Below are 21,155 nucleotides of genomic sequence, written 5' to 3' on the forward strand. Positions count from 1 at the left end.
AGTGAATCAAATCATATTGGAACCCAGCAATCCATTAATTTTGGTAGGTTTCTAAATCCTTGCCTCACAAATCCAACACCTGAATGACACCCAACACAAGGCATAAACACATTTACCTACAAAACCACAATGAGGAGGCAGATCTGTGCTGGTGTGTGATAGGGCTCAGCAGTCATTAGTGGAGGGCTGGTTTCTGTGCATTCCCCTTTATTTTTTTAAGAAATCTGCTTCAGTTTAATGCCATCATTTATGGTTAAGAGGTTCTTCCACATGGGCAGAACAACTCACTGCAACACTCTTGTTTGTGCCACCCCTTTTTTACCTTCCCATGCTCATAAACTTCCCATTACTGAAAAAAGAAACCCTCACATTCCTTAAGTTACTGAAAACTTGCAAAGCTTGGCACGTCAAATTCAAATATAAAATCCATGATGTGACAACACCAGATCAAAGTGGCAAACTGTAAATATGACAGCTGTCTGTAACAGGGGTCTTGTTAAGTGCTGAGCTGATGGTTCATGGAGATGTTGATGCAGGGCCAGGTAAAAAAATCACTCTTCCTGACAGACAATGCCTTCAAATATTTCACAGTTGGAATCCAACTCTGCCTTAATTTACACGTGCTCAGCTGAAGTCAACCTTTAGAAAAGATCTGAAATATTATTTTTCCTGCTCTTAGAAACTGATATTATAAATTAACAGTTAAATAGAAATAGTGTAGAATTCTTCAAATGAGAAAGGAAAAATTCTTTCAGCAAATTTTAAAAGGAAAATTTTGGAGCAGGCCCATACAGGACTGTCAGGATAGTCAAGAATCCAGACAGAACTGGATGTCCCAAAGGTGTGATTATGCAGTGGTTCCTGGCAGAGGATCCCAAAACAGCTGGATAGATTTCTCCATCCTTTTTATCATAGCCATGGACTGCTACCAACTGATCCCTAAAGGGAAGGAGTCTCTAATCCTGATTTATTTCCTGGTTTCCAGCAGAATATTTACAAGATGGGCAGCAGCACTTCCTGTATGTCTGCCAAATTCTAGCTGTGAAAATGTGTGTGAGCACAAACTATGGGCTGGTTTGGTGAGAGCCAACAGAGAGGAGCCCAGCTCCACCCTGCACTCGCCCTCCCTTTGTGCTCTGGAGGGTAAATATCTGCCACTGCCTGCTCGGGGGCTCTAAACACATCACAGAGCCCAAAGGATCCTGTTAGGACAGGAAGAATTGCAAAGCAGATGACAAAACTAAACCCATGTCATCCTAAAGGGAGATTCGTGTCCCTTTCAAAGGAAAATGCAGCTCCCAGTTTAACACCACGGCAGGTACGAGCCTGCCAGCTGAGAAACACTTGTCACCCTGATCAAGCTGGCTCACATTGGGATTCCATGATATTAAAAGCCAGAAACCTTCTCATCAAAATTGCTAATTTGCTAAAATTATTAAAAATTAGTTAGTGGAAAACCCCAAAATTTACAGGAAACAAAGGAAAAATAATTTACGGATAAAAATCACCGCCCTGACTAATCACTCCAGCTCAGTTTCAGGTGAAGTCAGTTGATATTTTCTCTTACACCGCTTCCAGAATGGCCTAGTGCCTTTCCTGGTTCTGCAGGTCCTTCCCAGGCATGGGGACATTATTCAGCCAGAGGAGGCACCCAGCAGGCTGAGCTGTTTGTACCGCCATGTGCAACCTGAGAAATGCTTTTCTTTGTTCACACACAGACTAGGTGATTGCTTTGATAGCAACAGTTCATACTGCTACAAAGAAAAAAACTTAAGAGGATGAGAAAGATTTGAAACATTCCTGAGTGAAATCTGAAGGGTTTTAGCAGGATAACGACTTCTTTTCCTCACTGAGGGGAGCCTGTAAGGAATCCTCGCAGTGAGAGATTTGTCATGTATCAGGAAAGGGAATGAAAGAGCCGGCTTTTACCTCCGGAAAAACTTAAAAACCTCTTCTGTCTATAACCCCCGTTGATATTTTCCCACCAAAACATTGATTTGTGTTCTTTTTTCCGCACAGCTTGGGATGCAGACTCACTGAACAGCCCAGGACTCTGCACGTGGACCTTGTGTCTGGAACTACACCATCTTTTTAAATTTTTTATATGTTTCTCAAGCAGAACCTCTATTTCCTTCTCAGAGAAATGGGATATCAGCCATGCATCTCCCTGAGCTGTGAATACAGCTGACCTTTTCCAGGTTCCTCGCTGGCATTAATCCACTGTTTCCCAGAATCCCAAACTTTTGGGCAGTTTCTGAACAGAAACTTTGCACAGACTTGGCAAATAGGTTTGGAAAAACAAATAGTTCTCACTTAAAAAAATTACAACAAAGGTATCAAGATAAAAAATTGCTGATCTTATTTCTTTGACCTGCTGTGTTATCTGGAAAAATTCCTTGCGTTGGGAAAGATGAGATGGAGGTGAATGAATTAAGGAGTGAGGATTCTGCCTTTTTAAGTTTTATATTTCTCATCACCTCCACTCTTCTCTGAAAATCTGGAAGGACTCTCCTTTTAAAAAAGCAAGATCCTACTGCTACAGAAATCTGAAAAGATTCTTCAGCTGTGCAAAGTCAGATGTCCAGGAGTGTAGTTTTGCATTAATCTACAAGCTGCCATTCCTAAAAGGGCAGCAGTTTGCTGATAGCAAGATGTTCTCCTAAAATTTCCTAATCATTTTGAGCTTGTAAGAAGCTGTGTCTACAAAAAAAAAACCAAAAACCAAACCAAAACAAAAAAAAAAAACCAAAACAAAACAAAAAAAACCCCAACAAAAACAGCAAAACTGTTTTTGCTAAGATACGATCTCCAAATTCACTCCATTTTTTTCACTAACAAATCTAAGTGAAAAATTACCAAGAAGTCATGACCTGATAAATCTCTCATTTTGGTCCCTGATGCAGTTTAATCAGTTGTTATAAACAATATAGATAATAGGTAAGTGCACTTTGGTCATGCAAGTCCTTGGAATGATTGTTATTTCCAGGGAATGTGCAGGCACTCCAGTATTGTGAGGAGCAAAGCCTGTGAGAGGAGGGATGGGAATAGCAAGCACTCAGAATCAAGAACACTGTGTGCTTTCTGAAGGTCATTTGGTTTCTTCTCTGCCATTATTAAGTTTAATAATTTATACTCTTTAAGCTATTTCTGCTTTCTTTTTATATCTCTTGCTTAAACAATGAGATTTAGGTCTTTGTTTAGGCTTTCTGAACATAAAACCATGTCTGATCTCCACAGTCCTTCTATTTTCCACCTAACTTTAATGCATTAGAACTTTTCTGCTCATTTTTCTGACCATGGAAGGAAGTATAGCAGCTTGAATTCATGCAGCCCGCCTTCTGGTTTTGGTGTTTTTTTGGAGGGCAAGAAGAGAGAAAATCCTCTGCTATGGGTAAAAGTTATTTATGTATTTTTATTCTCTGGAAATCCTATAAGTGAATTATTAGAAAGCCATGTATCCATTTATTTTGGCCCCCAGACTAAAATAATTTAAGCTTACTAAAATAAAAGAACACTGAAAAGTGCATAGCCTCTATATGACTGTTAAAATGTGTGGACACACTAACTCATGGGTTTAGTATACCTTTAACAAGTTAAATCTGATAGAAAACAGCTTTTCTGCCAGATCTGTAGCATTTACTAAACCACAGCCTCAATGGCAATGGATTATAAACCTGAATTTATTGCAAGTGAAGTGAAGCAGATCCTGGCCTTGACCTCCAGCTGCTTCTGTGGGGTTTTTACTGCACCTGGTCTAAATAAGGGGGAATTCCTCATTTGGAGCAGCGTGGCTCTGGCCGAGGGGCAGAGCAGGAGCCTGGAGCAGGAGAAGCCTTTGGGGCTGTCCCAGGCAGCTGCACTGCAGGGATGCAGCTCTGGTTCAAATTTCCAGGGCATTTCTGTGCTCTTGTCCTGGGTGGGAGGATGGGGGAGTGCCTGGATGCCATAAAAACCTCCCTGCTCCCCCAGAGGGAGCACAGACACTCTCAGGATGAGCAGGTAAAGCCCTGAAGGATGGCATCTCTAAAGCTTTTTAAAACAGGGCTTTCATCTCTAAGTGCACATCCCAGCAATTTTATTACATGTGCAGACACAATAAAAATAGGATCTAGTTAATGTAGCCACAACCAAAATCCAGTGGTCAGCTGCTGTAGACAACATTAATTGGAATTGGAGAGCACACTAGCCAAAGTGGCAGTGGCCTTTTTAGCTAATAAACAAGACTTTCTCCTAAATTAAGGAAGGTGTTGAAGGCATGGTCCAGAATGCATTTCCTCACCCTGTTTCTTCCCAGCTTCTGGGTTTTGTCTCTATTCATCTCCCCAAGCTGCTATAAAAACTTCCATGTGTAGGCTGACAGTTAAATCAGAACTGGGGACCTGACAGAGCAGGATGAAACACATCCATTCTATACAACCTTTATATTTTCTTATTCTTAAGCCTTGTTCAACTTTCTATACATTTTTTCTGGCACAAAATAAAACAGAATATTCATACTCTTGGAGAAATAAAGTTGGTTGGGTTTTTTTGCTTTTTGGGTGTTTTTTGGTTTTTTTTTCAGCAGAGTGTGTTTGGCACCAGCTGCAAAATTCACAGGTTAGAATTTGTTAATATCTGACAATACAGTCAAATAAAGGAACAGCAAAGTGTATTGCCAGAACAGGGTGGACAACAAATCCTTAGAGAGGAAGATAATGCAGCATTCTCACTCTTTGTGCTTCTCAAAGCCTGGCTACACCACTTTTGGTGTTCTTAGGATAGTTAAATCTTTCCAGGCACTCAGCTTGCCACACCATACAGACTCTAAAGTTGGCTCCTAAACTCTTTTGATGCTTCACAGATTTTAGACTACAGTGAACTCTTCAGCTAGGCAAGATTATTGACACAATCATTGTGCTATTACACAAACATTTCATTTTTTGTAATGCTTAAATTCTCCTTGCCCTATCCCACACTATTTACTCAATTAGTACTCCCTAACAACAATTTATATAGCCAAGCCATACCTCCATTTATGTTCCTACTGGTTTCAATGTTATCCTGACAGCATCATCTTCCACCAATCCTTTTTGTGTTCCCCCAAAAGAGTTTTTATCCAGAACCTCATAACACTGAAGATTTACTGCAGCTCTGAGATCTATCCAAGGTATGACTCCTCCTATGTCAGGAAATATTCCACTGTGCCTGGGTAACCCACAGCCTGATTTGGGAATAGATTATCCCTGCTGAATTCACAGGGATGCTCAGTACTCAAGGAGGAGAATTTCACACAGAATGAAGCCATTTTACTGGACTGGGGACCATCAACAGCCAGATTCTCAGCTTGCCAGGAGTTCTGTTCCCTCAGCCAGGCTGTGAGCAGCTCCAGAGCCAGGACAGGAGTCTGGCTGAGCAGGAGGGGCAGCTCTCCTGACAGGAGAGGGATGGTCCTGGTGATTTTCTGAGCTCCTCCAGACCAATTTCTCTGAAAATTTCTCTCTCCTTATATCACAGGCTTCTTTTATATTTTGGCATTAAATGACAAAAAAAACCCCATAGTATTGGAAAATGAATTTATATTCAGTCTTCTTCTATATTTTTCTTTTCTACTTCTTCCTTCATACTTGTCTCCAGAGAAAGAATTCAACCATTTTAAATAGATAAGCAAGGGACCTGACTTCAGTTATGTTTTATGGCTTCAAATTCCACAGATAGTCTTCAGCACAGTCCCTGGAATAACACTGCTAAACACTTCAGTGATTTTGACAGCTTCCCAGCTATCACTTGCTATTGCTTTCACAACTGAAAATCAAAGTTGTTACCCATAAAATATGAATGATAAACACAAATTGTAGCCTCCCACATGTTCTGGGCTTCCATGGCTTTCTCAGACAACACAGTGCACCAGGGAGGGGTGAAATTGCTGCTTGTCCTCATTGCTGCTGTGGCATTCATCCCTGGGCAGCCAGAACTGAGCAGCACAGGGAGGCTGGACTGGGAGAAAATGCAAGGAGGTGGTGCCTGGAGAGCATCCTGGAGCAGAGGCTGGGCACAGTTACAGAATAAAGTGGGGATTCATTAAAAGGCCTCACAGGACACACCTTGGGCAGTGCAAGAGCCTGGTCAGGGCTCTACCCAGGATGGACTCCTGGTCACAAATTTTCATCCTTTTATCAGTTTTGGTCCATTTCCATGTTGGGTTCATTGTCCAATTCCAGCTCAGGTGATGCAGTCCCACCCTCCCAGGCTGCTCTCCTCCATCCCCTGCTGTTTGCACTTTTGGGCTGAAGCTGCAGCTTGTCCTTGGTTCTGGGGTGGGAAAGGATTGTTCTGTGTGCCTGAGCTGTGAGGAGAGCTGCTGACACTTTACATAGAGTTCAGAGTTCTGTACCAATGCAGTGCAGAGTCTGGGAAACACGGAAGTTAAACTGAAGGCATCAGAGAAGGCAGAGAAAAACCAGGAAGAAAGAGGCAAAGGCTCCTCATCAACTCTTCATCTGCAGGTGAGGAGTGGCCTCCCTGCAGGCAGGAGTGGGGCTGGGCAGGGCTCAGAGCTAAAGAGAGAGGGATGCAGCTTTTCCTGACAGTCAAGGGAAAGCTGAGCTCTCAGGAATGGCGCTGGATCTCTCCCTACCTCACTGAGACAGAAACCTGAAATATTGATTTCCAAATTTTAAATGGAAGAAAAACGGCCTCTTTTATTTTAATAGGCACCAAGCATAATGGATTATAAAATAATCCCTGACTTAATGCAAGACCTTTAAAAGGCAGAAAATTGGAATACAAGGCATGTTTCAGACCTTTCCTAAAATTCAAACAATTTATTACTATTTTTTTACTTTCAAATTCAGACCATTTCTTGTTTTGCTTCTGCTGGAACACAGAGTATTTCCCTTTCTTAACCACTTGATGACATACTAGTCCTGTAGACTTCCCTAAAAGACATCAGTGGCTTTCCTGAGTAGGAGAGGTGAGGGAGGTGGTGTGGCAGAAACCAAGGGGTTTAGTACAAAAATATTATAGCACCACAGAATGTTTGTTTAGAATAGAATGTTCCACACACACCAATCCCCCCAGAAATCTCTGCAGATATAGATACAAATGCAGCCTGCAGATTGATTTTGTACCCAATTCTGCAAGTACTTACACAGGTTCATATATATATATACATATATTTATAAATACATATATTTAACTGGAGATGTAGTTGCCCAGGTTTATGTGGAAAAAAAGAAAAGCATATGCTGCTACTTGTACTACTAAGAGGATATATTTGAAATTAATTCTGCTCCAAGACCCCTCTGCGAAGGGAAGGTGCAACATGAGGCAGTATCCTGCAGGATTGGTTGGTGCTCTGGTTACCTTCCTAAGACAGGAAAAGTTTAAAATAATTCATTTTGATGCTGCTGGAGCTTTGGGCTCAGCTGCTGTGAGGCACTGAGGGCTGAGCTGATGCACCTGAGGGCCAGCCCAGGGAGCATAAAGGGGATGTTACATCCATCCTGGTTTGGCCTGGAATCAATAGGAATTCCAAAATGTGATTAGATACTATCCAGGAAAATCTGTTGTTGTATGCAAGCCCACAGAATTGTACCTCTCTCAGTATAGAACTCCATCTTTGGAATTTAGTTGTTTTTACACTCTTTTTTTTTTAAAATATTTTTGGTGGCTTTGCCAAAACTGAACCACTCCCAAGGAGACCCAAATAACTGAATGATGCTGTAAACCCCAAAACCAAGCATTGATACCAAGAGTTGTTACAGCAGCATCCCAAAGTTCTCCATTCCAGCACCCCTCATGCCATGCTAAAGCTCATTTAATACCTTCCAGGCCATTGTTTTGCTCATCAGTGATGTGCAGAGCTGCAGAGTGGCATTAAAGGAATGACTGCAACTGCTGGCACAGTGAAATACCAGACCCCAGTCTGTAAAAACACTGACATGCACAATTTGCTCCTCTATTCCAAAGCACATTTGTACAAATTCACCCCCCTATTATTCAATTCATCCAAAAATTAAAACTTCCCTCACCTATTCTGTTTGCTTTTGGGGGATTTAATATTCTGATGATAATACAAGATGTAGAATGAAACACCTTTAAGCATGCAGACACATTTTTGTAAAGCAAATTCTTTAATCTTTCCAAGGCTCCAGATGGCAGGACCAATTTTTCAATTTTTTTTTTTAAAGACTGTAGGGAAGCTACTGTACAAGTCTGCTAGTTTTCTGCAGTTTTTAACATCTTCTGTAGAAATGTTGGAAGAGCAAAGGCTTTCCTGACAGCAGTAAAATGCTTATGAAGGAAGAGCAGAAATAAAAGAGAACAGTTCAGGAAGTTCAGATTAATTTGCTGGTTGAGGCTCTTAGTACCAGACACATTTATATGAATTTCATTCAGCTGTCATGGGCCTGTCACTGATTTCTCACCAATTTTTTCTCTCATTAATTTTATTGCCTTTTATTTTATTATTTATTGTATAAAGAATATCTGAGAGTTACTAACCTCCTATTAGAACCATTAAAGTTCAGAGACATCAAGAAATGCCTTTTTATTCGTCAGAAAGCACTTAATGAAATCCCAGAACTGGTGGGTGCAAATGAAAATCTCAAATTTACTAATCTGACTTTTTTTTTTTTTTTTTACTCTAAGAGGCAAATAAAAATTGATTTTTTTTTTATCTTTGCCTGCACCTGAAATGACTGACTCTGCAGTGAGAAAGCAATTTTTAAAAAAGGAAAAAAAAAAAGGAAGCAGGTATTGCTAGTGAATAATCTGAACTAAGATGGAAAGGAGTTGAACCCATTAGTGAAATGCCTTTAAAACAAAAGAAGTCTTTTCAAAGTGGCCCCTGCTCAGAGGGCAGGAGAGAAATGGATGGTGTGGGAAGCTCTGAGCAGCCAAGAGCCAAAGCACACTGAGCAAACGGTGAGAGACAAAGTCCTCACAGCCTTTGGCTGCCACCCTGCTCCAAACCCTCCAGAGCAGAGCTGCTGGCACTCTGCTCTGCACTCCGGGAGAAATCAGGGGCTTTTGGTGCTGGAGAGGAAACTCAGCAGGAGTCGGGAGACGATGAGAACACATAACCCCTAATTTGGAAAGGAAAATCAGATTTAGCACTAAAACGGAGCTGCCAAAGCCTCTCCTGCAGGCCAAACCCTCCAACTGTTTTGATCAGTGTTTTGAAATGAACACAGAGTCTGGGAGGGGGAATGAACTGGCAGCAGGATGGTGCTGAACATTTTGATAGGCTCAGGGATATTAGATTTGGTATGAGACTGCAGTTATTTATTTGGAACACAGAGACTGGCACATACGTGTTTGCACACATTTGAAGCACAAAGATAAAGTGACATTTAGAGAAGTTTGAAGAGTGTTGAATGCTTCCTACCAGTCTGGAGCCAGTGCTGGTCCACTGGGGCCTGCAAGCTCTATCTGTCAAATGAAGCTCTCTGCCTTTCAGTGGGTGAGGTTTTAGGACTGTGACTAAAAGACAAAGCCATCTGTCAGAGTTTTGCACAAATAAACTGCAAAGAGATCAAGAAATGACCTAAAAAATAATCCCCCGAACTCAGTAGAGTTTTAGTATTACTTAGTCCACCAGCAATCTTACTTCAGAGTCTCTCTTCCTAACCCCAGTTCAATCCTTGGTCCTAATCCTTGACTATTCCCCTTTAATACACAAATACTGAAACCTCACATAGATCACCAACAGTTCCTTCATTGGGAAGATCAGTAAGAAGCTATTCCTGAGCTCTGCACATCAATCCCAAAGTCATGCCAGCAAAAAGCAACCGGATCACCAATGCAATCTATCATTCATCAGTGAGCCAATCCCTCCTGCTAGCAAGGAAACATTTCTAATTGAATTTTCCCCAACTGGCTACTTTGTTTTATGCCAAACCCAATGTTTAACTGTTGTTTCTGTCTAGGTACATGAATCTGGGATGCAGAGCTTATTGTTAACCAAAATAACATAATGCTCTCTGCCTGAGGAGCTATTTTGGGTATGTTCTGACTAGAGATCTGGACGGTATGTTAGAAAGATTTGGTGCATTACAGCAAATAAATAGCTGTAAAGTAAGCAGTTTTTATTCCAAGTTAATTCAATCTTTAAATAAAGCAAAGTTGAATAAATATAGGCTTTTATTTATTTTTTTCTTTCTTCAAAGAAGAATCTCCTCATGAAGAAAATCCTGAATTGGCATTTTTGCTTCAATTGGAACTTAGAGCAGGAAAGCAAATCTTTTGTGGCTTTAATCTGAAACATTAGGGCTTGAAGTCTGAACAACTGTTTACTATTCCCCTATCTGATAAAACTTCAGAACCCCAGGGAAACTAATTTAAAAGGAAGACCTGAGATCAAGATAAGCTTGGGCAAATCTAAAACCAGCCATCCAAAATGAAAGTGAGAGTTTCACTTTACTTGATAAATCTGTATCTGAACAGAAGTGTTATAATTAATGAACAAAGAGGAAGGGAGGACTACGATAACCACTCCAAATCCCTGGACTCATAACTCACCAGACATGCAGAAAACTGCTCTCAGGGTCATTTTGTGGAGTATGCTACACTGGAAAGAAAATTGTGCTCAAAGAATTAGTTAAGGGAAAATGAGGGGGAAAAAAGGCAGTGAAAGTTGCTAAAATGAGCTTTGATCTCTTTGACTAACTTTAACTAATTGTCAAGGTGTTTGGGGGTGAATTTTATTCTTCTTAGCCAATACATTATCACTTAGACTGTGGGGAAGTTGGAGTTATGAAGCCACGATTCAGCAGAATATTGAAGTCTCTAATTAAATCTTTCCCTATTCAGCAAAGTGCTTGACATTATATAGACTATTGTAAAGAAAAAAAAAGGAAAAAATGACCTTTTAGGGAAATCAAATGAAATAGCAATGGGGAAATAAGCATATTTTACTATATTCAAACATGCTTCCATTTCCTTAAAGATCTTAAAAATGTTTTAGCCTTCCTTAAAGCTTGTTGCGGGGGGTAAGGAACCTATTAAAAATGAAGTGCTGATAAAGCTTTGGGAGTTTGAACACAGTAAGTCAACCACAAAAGAGTTTAAGAAACAACAAGCACAAAGCAGAAAACCCTTCAAAAATCTATAATGCCAATACATCTACTCCAAGAGAAGCATTCAAGAGAAGCCAAATTCTTTATATACAGTCTCTGTGTCAGAAGGAGAGGCAACTCTTACTCCAGAAACCTCAATAAAAAAATAAAAATAAAAGGGATTCATAAAAGCCCCAAATCTGTCTGGAGTTGAAATAACTATAGAGGAGATTCTGGGACATTTTTACATTATGAACAATACCAAATGACAAGAACTAAACCATACTCATCTATGACTTTTAATGAAAGTCAAATGGAAAAATCACTCACAGCAGTGAACAGCCATTGACTTAAAATCAGAGTACTGGGAAAGGACAAATACAGTACCAAATTTCAGGCCACCAGGATAGATGTAGAGAAATAACTTGTCTAGAAGTCAGATTTCTATAGAAACTGTAAGGAAAAAAAATAATAACAGACATCTGGACAGAAATAATGTACTTAGAGAGAGTCTACCTGCCTTCTCTTACAGGAAACTGCACCTCACAAACACAAAAATTCTCCCAAAGGTCACACCTCCAGTTAATAGAAGTTTATATGTATTTCTAAAAGGCTTTCAGCCAATTTCTCCATCGAGGTTTGCTGAGAAGGAGCTGAGAAGCTGAGGGAATGTCAGGGGTTAATGAGGGTTTGAGGGATGGGGGGCAAACTGGGGCAGGGGGTGCTGGGGAAAGGCTGAGCTGGCAGCTCAACAACAGAAAGTCACCTGGAGGAGTGAGGACAAAAAGCAGCTGAGAAGAGCTGCAGGAGCTGGAGTTACAGCAGCTCCAGTGACAAAGCCACAAGATGTGTATGTTGGCTAAGCACAGCAATCCTAATTTCATATATTAAAAAAAAAAAAAAAAAAAGAAAACCAAGCTCTGAGGTGACTTTATCAATTCAGGACCAAGACACTGGGATGTTATAAATAGTGAAAATACCAGCTCAGCATCAGCCTGAAAGCCAAATCAGATGTGAATAATTTTATAACAAGATAAAGCACCACAAGCAAGCCATGATTCATGGGCATCTTGTTATTGTACCAAGTTCAGATCCTTTCACCTCCAAGAATAGCCTAGACCTGAAAAGGTTCCAAGGAGGGCCACAGGAATGATCAGAGCTGGGAAAAGGCTTCCTCTGAGAAATGATCAAGTGAGGGAAGGCTCCTTTGGCTAGAGCAGAGATCTGTGAACAGCACAGAGGAGGTGGCTTTGGATCAGTTTGCCATCTTCTCCTCTTTGTCTACCAAACTTGTCACAAAATTCACTACCTTTCTGCAACAGATATCTCTATTGTGCTTCTTTTTTATAATGTACAGAGATATTCGGGAACAGGCACAAAGTGGAGAGAGAATTTCTGTATATTGCAGGGCAGACTGATGAAAAAGACATTATGCAGCCACTTGTATTTTCCTTTAGTAACATTCCCACCAAAGAAAAACTGAAAGAGAAAGGGATTAAATAAGTAAAAATGCCCTAAATTTTTTAGAAACACCTCCACAGTGAGTGGGTAGCTCCTTCTGTGAGACTACTGTTTACTTTATTTCAGGCTTTTTCCTCAGACACATATTGTATTAAATTAATCTTAGGGAAAATACAACATCCCAATAGACTCACACTGATCTAATTATTTTTTTCTTTCCAGAGCTCCTCCACCAGTGTTTTTTGCCTTTTTTTTTTGGGCAAAGATCTTTCTTACATGATTTTGAGATTTTCTGTCAATGGAAGAGCTGAGGAAGCTCATAAGAGGAAATTTACAGTTTATGATAAATCTGCTCCTAGATTTCATATTGTTTATTTACTGTGTCAGCTGCTGCATCAGAAACAAGGTAGAATTGCAATGATCCCACCCCAAGCTGATCTCTGGTCTCTTGCTTTCCCAGGATACAACCTAAACAGCCCCTCTGACTGATCCCTCATATTCACAATGGGAATGTTGAACCCTGAACACTGATCATACCAAAAAACAAAACAAAAAAAAACCCCAAAAAACAAAAAAAAACCCACCAAAATAATCAACATTACTAAATTTATAATTTTAAATTAAGATCAGTTTGGGGGTCTTGGTTGGGGTTTTTTTTTTCCTGCCAGGAGTATTAAGAAACTGTAAAAAAAGTATTTCCTCTTCAGTAGGGGGAATCATGAGCAGGCAAAACGTGCAGAAAGAAACAGGGAAATGCTAAGCAGGATATTCAAATTTCACACAGCCTATTTCTGTTAATACTTTTATTCAAATCTACTGCATGTGTAGTAATGAAGAGATGTATTATAGGCTTACCAATAGGATTCATAAAATCACAGAATAATTCAGGCTGGAAGGGAGCTCTGGAGCTGCTGCAGCAGAGCAGGGCTCAGCACATCAGGCTGCCCAGCTGAGCCCTCAGTCTGGCCTAAGACAGAGATTTCCCAAGCCCTGGACACCTTGTTCCAGGCTCTGACCACTCACATGGTAAAATGCTCTTGTATCCAGCTGGAATATCCTTGGGTTTATTGTCTGCTGGCTCAGCTTTTCCCCTCTGCATTTCCTGAAAGAATTTGTCTCTCCCTGCTCTAGATCTTCCCATCCCACAGCTGTGGACAGCAATAAATTCACATCTTTGTTTTCTCTTCCAAATGCTGAACAAATTCTCTCCCAAAGACAGAATAAAGGTTTGATAGCGAAAGAACACCCAAAAAACAGAATTAAATGTCATTCCTTCAAGGTTATCCCTCAGTTTATACAGACTTGGATCCTGAACACAGCTTTGTGATAGAAACACCCTTCAGCCCAGCTTTAGGGGAACAGAACAAAGTCAAAATCAGAGAAAGAACACTCCCCAAAGTTTCAAATAAAATTTGTGCCTGGAAAGAAGCTCCATTCCCTCTCTCCCACCCCTTCCTGGGCATCCCCATCACTCACCTGCCCGGGCACAGCTCCCACAGCACCAGAGCCCAGCTGCCCCTGCAGCCCCTTCCACTCCATACCCGCTCAGGAGTCACCCAGCGAGCACAGCCTGCCAATCACAGCCCACCTGGGGGCTGCAGAACCTTCTGGAAGCTCCCAGAAGCAGCTGAAAGCAGCAGCCTTGTTCTCAGCAAGGCAAACGCAGCGAAAATGCAGAACCAGAAGCAAACAAGTGACTGAAGTTCTGATCAGCTATAAATAAAAATCTAATTCAGACAGAGGGGCATGAGATGCTGAAACAGGAGCTGAATGAGCCCCAAGCAGCCCAACCAAACCTTAAGTCTGCCAGAGATGGTGGGATGGCCAGACGGACCCCAGGTGTTCCTTCCAAGCAGCTAAACAGCCCCTCTCTGATTTACACCAGTGCAAGCAGACAGATTCAGCAGTGCCACATTCATTGGCACCAAGGCCTTTGGTCCATCCCCTGAGGGATGGGATGGCTGTGACCAGGACCAGTAGGGAGGTTGTGGTGGCTACAAGCCACAAGTCTGACTCACCCAGGCCAGGTACAGCTCAGTGAGGCACTAAGAAAATGCTGAAGTGGGTACAGCACCTCCTCCTGCATCTCTCAGGATCCATTTGTAGCTTCAGCACCTGCTGAGATGACATTTTTGGTATATTTAATAAAAAACACGAGGGTTTCTCTGAGGATTTGCTGTGTGTCCCCGTGAACCCATTAAGCTCTAAGCAGTGACAGCAGCAGTAGGCAGGAATGCCAGACATGAACTACAGCCACCTTTCTTGCCACGCTCTGAACTCTTTGCTAGTTTTGTTCTAGTTCTTTGATGGGCAATTAATTCCTCTTCACCTGTCAGACACCACTCATCATTTTCTAATATACTTCTAATCACTCCACTTTTGAGTTTATTGCCCCTTTGCCACTGCAGAGTGACAGGACCCAAAGAACCTGTGGCTGCAGGGTGGATGCAGGTCCTGAATTGATTTAAGCTTGGCTGGAGAAACCTGCGCTGCAGCTAAGTCTGCTCATGAGGAAAGATCCCTGTTGTTTAGCTCTTCTGAAAGTCCCAAGACAGCTGCTCCTCCTCTGGTCACTCAGGGAGATGGGTGATGCTGTTTGTGCCTGAGAAATGAGCTGCACTGTCAGGTGTCAGCGGCTGTTGAGTGTGGAACGTCTGTGACAGATGTTGAGCAGGATGGAGGACAGCATCCATTCTTGTGGGACCTGGCACATGAGAGCTCTCAGAATTAAAAATAGCTGCCCACCTCAGACCTGGGAGATACAGCAGGAGAGAAATGAGTGAGGACAGGAGAATGTCACCCTAATGATTCGTGCCATGTTGTACAGCTGGGCCAATTACATTTTATGACTGACTGATAAGACAGGAAAGTGTGATATTTTTCCCCCAGCATTGTCAATGCTTTTTGTTCTCTATATCATACTTCAACCATTTTTTACAAATGATTTTTATTAGGCTTTGAATCCCTCCCAAATTACACAATCAGGATAGACCAAACTCATCCTGAAAAGGGCTTTTCTGCCAGGCAGCCCTTCCTTCATCCAGCCAGAGCTCCTTCTGTGCAGCTGCCAAATTCAGCCTGAACCAGAGATTACATCCACGCTTGCCAGACACTGATCTCAAAATCAAAGCACACCAAGAGAGCAGAGCACTGTAAAAAAATTGTAATTTTATCCAGAGCTGTTCTTGTATGAAAAATACACTACAAATAAAGAAATTGAGTGTTTTAATATTCACCCTGAATATTCTGACAGGAAAAAGGTGGTGTGAAGGATACTAACAACAGGGCAAGGCATACTCAGACTACTAAGGACAGAAAGAAAGGTGGCTAATCTTCAAAGTAATCATTCATTTTGCTAACTAATAGTAAATGCATTTTCTTTTTGATGGTAGAGAGAGATTTATTAAATAAAATATATAAAATAAATTAAGATATGTTTTCAATGCTGTAAGAGAAACCCTATGCATTTAATGCATGATTCAAGGTCCACTGTAGGCTGATGAAAATCTTTTGGTCAGCTTTACTGGATATAGGTTCTGATAGCTCAAGTCATGAAAATTCCAGCACCCAGCAAAACATGAATAAGGATTCCAGATTTAAAAGGGATAATCTATATTTCATTCCAAGTTATTCTCAGAAAATAATCTGGATAAAGAATGTTCCTAACCTTTTATCTGCAGCATTCTGCCAACCTCATCATTCATCTCCCTGCCACGTTTGAAACAAGGAAATGTTTTGTCAGACAGCTCTCAAGCAGCAGCAGAGGTTTTATCACAGGCTTGAAATGGAAAGTGATACTGCTGTTACAACCCAGTCCTGCTAACATAAATCTCCTGACATTATTGAGGCTGCCCTTCCAGTGCATTCCAGCATGTTTTAGTAGATTTATCATGAATACATGTAGATGGAAAAACAAATGGGGTTGAATAGAAGATGTGACAAATACATTCTCTCTGCCTCTGCTTTGACCTGCTCACTCTGTATTGAAAAAGAGCTTGTCTTGTGTATATAAATATACAGATATTCTATCACTTATGTAGTACACAGCTTAAAACAATTTGTAAAGCAATCTGTGAAGGCATGTTAACATGATCAAAGTTGAGTAGGAAAATATAACAACACTTAAGTGACTCTCTTACATTTCAGTAAATCTGATAGAGCTCAGTGTGTACTTAATGTTCTTAGATTAATGCTCAATTCTGAAGGAAATTGGCGTATTCTCTGGGCAGAAGTTGCTTTTCTTCAAGATTATTGCAGATTTTTGCAATGTTTTTGAATCACAACCAGAAAAATATCTTTATTCCAGAGACATGGCACGTAAAGTTAATGGGAATATTGGTATTTGGGGACATTTTGTTCTTCCAGGACAGAACAAAGGGGGCTTGTAAATCCCGCAGCTCCAGATTGTGGCTTTTCTCTAATGAAAATACTATCTGAGATGAAAATATTCTCTTGCTTTTTACTCTTTTTGTCACAAAATACAAAACACATTTGGTTTCAACAGATGGCCAGTGAATTCCCTGAAAAAAACCCATTGATTCCAACAGGAATTGGACCAGGTTTGAGGTCTCAAACTTGCTGCTTGATTTGAGCATTAATTTGGAATCTCTGGTAATAGGATCACAGGTCGAGGAATGCCTGCCAAATCTCAAATTCCCAAATGGCATCTGCAGTTCCAAATCCTGTTCAGAACTGTAATACTTCCACGTTGTTGATGTTGTTTAAATTAAACATAGCTGTGTGATTTATTGAGTAGCACAGAGGTTACAGGGATATTAGAATATAGAAAATATCAGCACTGGTTTCAGGCTCAGGTAAAGGCTGTTCCAAGCTATTCCAGCAGGTCAGCAGCCCCAGTGAATGAGGACAGGCACTGTGTGTCTGAAGCAACATTCTGCTATTTTTTAGATTTTGAGATGTTATTTGTCTGTCTTCTTGAAGATATCTTTCTCCCCTTCTACCTGTCTTTTCCCTGAAAAAAATTTTTAGTGAAATACTAGGAAATCAGGAATTTACTGAACAAGCAAACTGAACTGAGAAGGGAGACTTGATTATACCAAGGATTAGAGACTGGATCTCTGAACCAGTGAGGAATAGAATCACAAACTCTAATTCTTTGCTCTACTTCCTTGGGTAGAATATAATTGCTTTTACCAACCTGTAATTGTTCCTGGGCAGGTCTATTTGAATCCAGGAGAATCCATTCAATAAAAACATCTAAAGGAAATGGTAACCTGAACATGACCCAGAACTTGGGAGCCTTCTGTTCGTAAGGACAAGATTTTGCAGATGCATTGAGAAATGTGGCACAGCTACTTTTAGGGGCTTTTTTTTCCCCCAAAGAAGGCTGCTGGAAATTGCAAATATCTGTGAGGGATATGGTATAAACAGCACACTGTGGAAAACAGGGTGCTGTAGTGAAACATTCCTGAAGCAGCGCCAGAAACTTCATTGACATGAATGGATTGTAATAGGGAGGAAGGAAATTCTGGCTGCAGGAGCTGTTTTTAATTAATTGCCTGAGATCTCGTTCCTGCCTTGCCCTTGATGCTGTCACTCACTGGTTGGAAGTGCTGCCAGCTCAGCAGTGCTGCCTTTCTCCCAACAAGTGGTGGCATTTCCCCTGTTCTTTGCACAGCTGTTCAGTGAGTGCCAACCTGCAGCTCCCAGTAAGTGAGGCGTGATTCTGCAGCTCAGGAGCAGAGCCCTACCTGCTTCCTTTGAAACATGGAACACCTGCCCCAACAACTGCTCTCAGCAACAGAAACTTTATTTTAGGAGGCTGCTTAAGGCTAACAAAGTGCCCAAACCTACCCTGGATCTTTTTGCCTTTGCAAAGTGGGCAAAATATTTAAAATTATTAAAAAGAATAAAAAATCCCATTTCCTGTTATGAAAATGGAGGAGTTAATATGACTGGAAATTCTTTTTGTTATGTTGCAAATATTCTATTCACAATATTCAATTTGAGTACAAGTTGCACTATTTGAGGTTCTTTGAATAATTCAGGTGCATTCATTTACTCTTGATTAGTGGATCAGCTTCTTCAAAAGGTAAGTATTTATTTTATTTTATGACATGTAGCATTAATAATGTATTACCTTTCTCACAAGCTGCTTTTAAAGAAAGCAATGAAAATTTGCAAGGAGACAAGAGTTCTGAGTAGATATTAAAGAACCATGGAGTCACTTAAGCTGTCATTTTGGAAATTGTTCCAGCTGCTGTTTCTCAGGGAGGAAAAACTCAATCTTGATAATGCAGAAGAGTGAATAACCTGGGCTGAACAGATGATGCAATGACAGAATTACAGCACTGCTTTCTGCAATAAATGACAGTGAGGCACTCATATTCGCTGCCTTCTCAGGGATGAGTATCTCTTTGGAGAAAATCTTCAACTATTCTTCTGCAGCAGTACAAGGATTATCAAATACTGTTGGAAAACTGCAGTGGGAAAAGCCAAATAAAATTACTGGGACAAGTAGTAACGTTAGTTATGGCAAATGAAAAATAAATCACATCTGCAAAGTCTGAGCACTTGAAAGCTCGCATTCAAAGGAGAGGAAAGCTCTGGCAGGGACAGCTGGGCAGTGTAACTTGACTATAAAAGTTATCATGTTAATATAAATTTTAATGCTAATTTCATTCCATTACAGAATTCAACTCCCAAGACTTCATGGTAGCTTTAGAAACCAGAATGTGCTTTGTTGACAGTTTCCCTATTGCCTGCATTTCCTCGAGCACTCAGCTTAACTGGTTTCTCTTAATTTTGCTTGTTGATAATTATATTAAAATTAGGATGGCTCAATTACCTTTTCTATCCTAATTTCTAGCATCACATTTAAATTACCCTAGAATGCAAGCTCCCTTAAACAGAAATTGAGAGCTACATCTGTTTCCATTTTTGCTCAAATCATTTTATTTGTTGCTGAAATTGTGGTAGCTGCATGGAAAGGCCAGAAAGGAACAAACTGCCACACTATTCAAAGATATTACCAAGAATTTACAATGTCCTTCATCTTTTTTTACCTCTGCTGCTTAGAGACAGAAGTGTGGGATGTAACACTGGTTTGTACAAATCACCTTTGTCAGTGTTATTTCAATACATATAATTTCCCATAGTAATAATACTACTATAAATTAACACATTTCAGGAGTAAAAGGCAATTTTACTGCACAATTTTCTGCAGTAAACACACAGTTTCCCCCTTTTTTAAAAAATTTAAACAAACAAGGTTACAATAACCTTGATTAATTCAGCTCTTTTATTAAACAATATAGTTAAAATCTACTTATGTAAAACTTAGACTTATGGTGGACAGCCAAAGCCTCTCTAGGGTCAGCATTCAATTGATCATTTAATTTTAAACCCTTTATGGTAACTGAAAGTTATGGAATCAATAGTCCCAAATTCAGCCTGTTTAAATTAGTGTTCATAAACTGAGCAAAAATTCCTGTGCAGAATAATCTGTGAGCCTTTAGTTACTACAGCTGCCACAGACTCACTTAAGAAAATGCCAAATCAAGTTGTAAAATCTGCATGAAATACAATATGAATGTGGAACTTTATCAAGTGCCTGCACTTCCAGGTAAGAAGTGTAATGTAGCTGTATAAAAGAATAATTTTCCTATTCTGGATATGAACTTTCTGCACTAAAATCACAAGAAGTTCCCTGAATTTATATCTGGTTTTATGATATTTTCATGTCACACCTGGTCTGTGAAGGTAACTATGGCTGAGCAACTAAAGGTTTGGGGAAAATTCCTTTGGAAGGTCAGTAACTCAGAAAATTTTGGGATAGTTAAAAAGGTTTATGATACAAGGAATAAAGTTGAGGGATAATGATTTAGAGATATAAAAAAATACAGAGTGCACATTTACTGTGCATATTTATGCCCAGCTGAGCTGAGAACCAGGTAAAGGCAGCTCAGACATTATTTCCTTCATACCAACACCCACACTTTTACTGCCTGTACATATTTCCCATCTTAAACCTGTATCTCAGGTCTTTTATCCTTGAAGAATTGGCTTGGAGAGCACTACTAAAGAAGTTTTTCAGGCTAAAATCCTCATTGCATCTGCCACAAACTGCCTACCACTGGTATTACTACAGCTGGAGTTACTTTAATTAAGTTTTTGCCAACTGCATCCAAATATGACCTTATCTAATAGGTGTTCCTGGCAATCTCACGAGCTGAGATCCTTTCTGGGAAGCAGAAATTTGCCAAATCTGGCAGCAAGTCCTAATTTCAGTGCCACGTGCTGCAGCATGTGAGACAGATACGTTGGACAAGGCAGCTGCTATTGAGCTACAGGCTTTTGGCAGCTCATTCCTGGCCATGTGGAGAACATGCAGTGTTGACACAGTCCAGAAAATAATGAATTAGTAATTAGTAAAAAAAAAAAATCTTAAAGCTTAATGGTGCAGACTTTGCCCGAGTAAACTTGGGAAACTCCAGTGAGAAGGAGTTTGGGATGTGCCCAGAAGGAGCTGCTAGATATCGAAACCATCTAATGGAAAACTAGATTTTAGTGCTTTTCCTGTTCAAAATGGCACTGGCAGAGCTGTGCTGCTGCACAGTGTGGATGATGGCATTCCAGGAGATTCCCAGGCACTGGGGCTTGGTGACACCCCCTGGGTCAGTCCAACACGAGCTCCTC

The 21,155-nt window shown here is 40.5% G+C and overlaps 1 long non-coding RNA gene across 2 annotated transcripts in view; it reads right to left on the bottom strand.

Moving 5' to 3' along the window:
- Positions 1-14,055, bottom strand: part of LOC135304235 (uncharacterized) — a 34,005-nt gene extending 19,950 nt beyond the window's left edge. For both annotated transcript variants that reach the window (XR_010365654.1, XR_010365655.1), the window contains exon 1: positions 13,974-14,055. This is a non-coding gene — a long non-coding RNA (uncharacterized LOC135304235). The remainder of the gene's footprint in view (positions 1-13,973) is intronic.
- Positions 14,056-21,155: the final 7,100 nt, after the last annotated feature.

This window comes from Passer domesticus, chromosome 7 (assembly GCF_036417665.1).
Source record: "Passer domesticus isolate bPasDom1 chromosome 7, bPasDom1.hap1, whole genome shotgun sequence".
Lineage (NCBI taxonomy): Eukaryota > Metazoa > Chordata > Aves > Passeriformes > Passeridae > Passer > Passer domesticus.